This window comes from Gymnoscopelus braueri, assembly GCF_963280865.1.
Source record: "Gymnoscopelus braueri genome assembly, chromosome: 21".
NCBI classification, from domain to species: domain Eukaryota; kingdom Metazoa; phylum Chordata; class Actinopteri; order Myctophiformes; family Myctophidae; genus Gymnoscopelus; species Gymnoscopelus braueri.
The window spans coordinates 49261288-49266287 of NC_137623.1; the positions used below are offsets into that span (position 1 = coordinate 49261288).

Sequence of the window (5000 nt, forward strand, 5' to 3'; positions counted from 1 at the left end):
AGTAATGATCAGCCTCTTGAAGCAGTGGTCCTCCACTGCTTCAAGAGGCTGATCATTACTCAAATTTAAATATTTTAAATATTTAATACAGGTTTCTTTTTTTTTCTGACCACACTTCGGGTTTTTTCAACATATTATTTTAAACAAACTGGACTACAAATACAATACAATACATTTACAGTCTTGAATTAAGTGTTTTAACTATATTCATAGTTAATACGTATCCTACATATAAATAAGTAAACCTCTGTCATCAAAATCTGTCTGTTCTGCCGAGTTCTCCTGATGACAGAGGTTTGCTTATTTATATGTAGGATAACATATATACAATATATCAATCTTTTGTTCCCTTTAGCAGTTTGTATTATCATATCAAACCCAATGATATCACATTGTGGAGCCTGCAATTAGTATTGTATATTATTATAGAGAGAGAAACTGGGTTTCCATTCAAACATATCGAAAGTATGAAGCAAATTTTCAGAAAGTCGGCAAAACTAAATGCAAATTCTGTCTGATTTGTTTGCATTATTAATTGATGTTTCCATCAATTAATAATGGGATTATTAGGCGATGGTTCATGAGATAAGCAGTAGGTAGGTGGCACTGTTTTGCATCACAGAATAAATGCAAGACGTTAAGTAATGGAATTGTATTAATCTTATTTAACCCATTGAGACCTGGAACGCATCTGTGTCATTTTTAGATTTGAGCTAAAAAGCCATATTTTACACTTTTGGCTATTCAAAAATAGCAGATATACAAGCTGAGTATATCCGAGTGCCGCGCTATGAGCTTGTAGATCTGCTATTTTTTTTTTATCGTGAAAATGTGTGCAAATCTTTGAATATATATATTGTTTAAAGCGAACATTTTTAACTCAAATCGTTGCTTCTGGGGGGTCCCTGGAACTAAATATTTTGAGATGGGGGTCCGCGGCCAAATACATATAATTTTGGGGGTCCTTGACATGAGATTGAGCACCACTGATATAGAAACATACAGTTTTTGAGCGGTGTAACCGCTCCTATAAGAGGGCTTAGGACCCATCCGTGGCGAAAGTTTTTCTTTCCGTCGTGAAAAATTGTCTTTCGCTGTGATGCCATGCTGTGGAAAACACGCCCATAGGCTAAGCCTTGCAGGACGTGCAGTGATTGGCTAGCGATACACATGATGAAATTAACTTCAAACTTCGCAGACGCGCTGTGATTGGCTAGCGAGACGCACGATGAAATTAATAATAATGTAAAAAATGTAAACACGTCACTTCGCACGTCACTTCGCAGGAGTGCTGTGATTGGCTAGCGAGACGCATGATGAAATTAATAACTCATAAATAGCACCGCTCACTTCACACTGGGTGTGATTTTTGGGCGGTGTAGCCGCCCCTATAAGTGGGGTTGGGACACCTCATTCTCTGTACTGTGATTGGCTCATTAGTACACCCCTGATTGGCTGACTCTATTGGCTGACTCTATTCAGCACTGTGATTGGCTAGCGAGACACATGATGACATTAACACATTGAATGCCAATCGCGTAGATCTACGCGAACCTATTTAAAGCCGCAGCGTGCCAGTCGCGTAGATCTACGCGAACCGCCGATTCGCGTTGAACATTTTCCAGGTGCACTTTCGGAATTTTTTGATCCATTTCCGGTTCCGGTTTGATGACCGGAAACAGAATTATTTGGGATCCGGTTTTGACGATCACGTCGGCTCCCATTCTAAAGCGCACACTGAAACTCAATTCTCTTCCTGTAGTTTTTTCTCCTCGCATATCACTGTTTAACGTAATCCGCTCTAACTACAATCATGGAGATCCGTTTGACATGCGGTTTTCACTGGGAGATACAGTGAGATGTCGCGGATGTAAACAGACCGTGTACGGCTCAATCTTAAGGATTTTAACAAGATCTATGGCGACATGAAAAAAACAACAATAACACGTTGGCACTGGTGAGTACATTATGAGATTAACCTCTGGCGGTCAATGTGTTAATAACCTATAAATAGGACTATGCACTTCCAAAAATCTATATTTTTTTGGAAGTGAGCTTCCATCACTGTGATGACCACTGTGATGACCACACCGCCCACTTCACACTGGGTGTGATTTATTCAGAATACTGTTGGGATGGGAGACATGTAGAATCGGCTTCAGGTCTTAAAGGGTTAACCTTAAAGTGTACTTTCATTAAGTGTGCATTCATTAGCTTAATTATATCTGAATGTATTCTTTGGTATTTTTAAATGTACTGTAGCCGTATGGGCCTATACGTGCGGGCCTATACGTACTATGCGTTCAGAAACGTGTTTGGTTATTAGAACAGACGTGGATACTACTCATAAAAATAACTATAAGCCTACTATTAGTTATAATACTAATTAAAACACAATTAACAAGTTGCAACTGTGCAAAATCGACAGTCATGTGAGTTCAATGCTTTCTACCTCAAAACCTATTTGGCAAGTGTTTCCATCAACAACAAAAAAACATTTATAAAGCCCCCAAATCCACCTCCTTCAAGCGTAAAACTTTATTTTGTGAAATATCAAGATTTCCAGGGGGATTTTAATGTGTTTTCATTCACAGCTTTGTGCACAAAATCCAAAATGCGCATAAAAACCCAGTTAGAGAGAGAGAGAGAGAGAGAGAGTTAATGAGAGACAGAAAGGAGAGAGAGATAATGAGAGAGAGAGAGACCAAACCGAGAGAGAGAGAGCATGGAGACAAAGACAGAGACACTGCAATAGTTTCTCAGTGTGAACTCTGCAAATGGAGGGTGAAATTGCTCAGGGCGGGAATATGTGTATGAGTGTTTTTTCTAGAGTGAGTGAGTTACTCTCTCTCTCTCTCTCTCTCTCTCTCTCTCTCTCTCTCTCTCTGTGTGTGTGTGTGTGTGTGTGTGTGTGTGTGTGTGTGTGTGTGTGTGTGTGTGTGTGTGTGTGTGTGTGTGTGTGTGTGTGTGTGTGTGTGTGTGTGTGTGTGTGTGCTTCCCGCCATTGGGCTGCCCTCAGGGCTGATCCATTATAAATACTGAGTACACACGCACGCACGCACACACACACACACACACACACACACACACACACACACACACACACACACACACACACACACACACACACACACACACACACACACACACACACACACACACACACACACACACACACACACACGTACCTCTGTTTTGGCCCACTAGCTGGGAATATTTATAATGCATACATATATATATGTGTGTGTGTGTGTGTGTGTGTGTGTGTGTGTGTGTGTGTGCGTGCTCGCGCTCACGTGGGTGCGTGCATGTGCATGTGCGTGTGCGCGTGCCACATGTATATTCTTCAGCAGAAAGTTGCAAATGGATGTTACTTCAAATAGTGTACTTACCTCACACTCACACACGCACGCACGCGCACGCGCACGCACACGCACACGCACACACACACACACACACACACACACACACACCCACACACACACACACACACACACACACACACACACACACACACACACACACACACAGGAGAGCTAAACAGACTGGCAGATTTTTAAAGACAGTCTTTCAATAAAGTGGGAGTGAGGTGTTGTTATGCAGGAGTGTGTGTTAGTGTGTGTTAGTGTGTATTAGATTGTGTTGGATTGTGAATCAGTGTGTATCAGTGCATTCATCTGTGTCAGTGTATACGGACAGTAATAGAGTGTCCATTTATGTCAGGATAGAGGGTCAGGTTAGCGGGTTTTTGGGGATAAAGCTATTAGAGAGGCCATGGTTGAGATGGTTTGGACATGTGCAGACAGAGGAGGGCTCAGGGCTACATTGGGAGAAGGATGCTGACGATGGAGCTGCCAGGTAAGACAAGAGGAAGGCCAAAGAGGAGGTTTATGTTTGGGGGGGGGGGGGGGGGGGGTTGGAGGGAACGGGGGAGAGAAGCAGTGGTGGAAAGAGTACTCACATGTTGTACTTAAGTAAAAGTATCAATACTGCAATGTAGAAATACTCTGTTACAAGTGAAAGGCCTGTGTTCAAAATGTTACTTGAGTAAAGGTACAAAAGTATTGGTATCAAAATATACAGTACTTACAGTACCAAAAGTAAAAGTACTAACATATTTGAAAATAGCCGATCTACAAGCTCACAACGCGAGCTTGTAGTTCTGCTATTTTCAAATAGCCTATGTATAAAACAGGGCTAAAGTGGTTAATGTATGTTTTATAATAATTTATATCTGCAAAGTAACTAGTAACTAAAGTTTTCAAATAATTGTAGTGGAATAAAAGCACAATATTCTCCTCTGAGATGTAGTGGAGTAGAAGTAAAATTATTGGAAATTGGAAATACTCCAGTAAAGTAAAAGTACCTCAAAATTGTACTTAAGTACAGTACCTAAGTAAATGTACTTAGTTGCTTTCCACCACTGGAGAGAAGGGGGGGAGGGGGAGGGGCACTGACACTGGGATTTAGAGTTGAACAGAATAACAGCTGAGGGGTAAAAACACTGTTGTTGAATGCGTTGTATTTGGTGCGGAGGCACATGTAGCCCCCACACCTCTGAGTGAGGAGAGGAATCGGGCGGTGGGAGGGAGAGGCATCCTTGATACTGACGCCGAGGGGCCTTTGACTGACAGTGTTGGTGCAATAGATGGACTCCATGGGTGGCAGCGGTGGGCCTAAGAGCCTGGAATAACATGCTGAACAGCCTCTGCAGTGATTTACACTCCAGTCTCGCATATATAGCCAGACTTTCAGAGATCTCCGCCTACTGATAAGTCTGATTGCATTCCATGTCTGTGTGGGCTAGAGGTGGGTGGTACTGTAACTGGTAACAATTTGGAGATTTTTTAAAGTAATGCATTGCAGAATCAATACCAAGGATGGTTCTTTCGTCCTAATCTGGGCGGAGGCCTTCGTTTGGTGTGGTAGCAGCAGTAAAAGTGTGTAAAAAAAAAAACTAAAGAAAAAACAACAGCGGCCGTAGCTTTGTCACCGGTTGC

At 41.9% G+C, this 5000-nt stretch overlaps 1 protein-coding gene across 6 annotated transcripts in view; it reads right to left on the minus strand.

The window, feature by feature from the left end:
• The window catches only part of LOC308077650 (receptor-type tyrosine-protein phosphatase mu-like), a 146294-nt gene that overhangs the window by 16711 nt on the left and 124583 nt on the right, over positions 1–5000 (minus strand). The window lies entirely within an intron of this gene.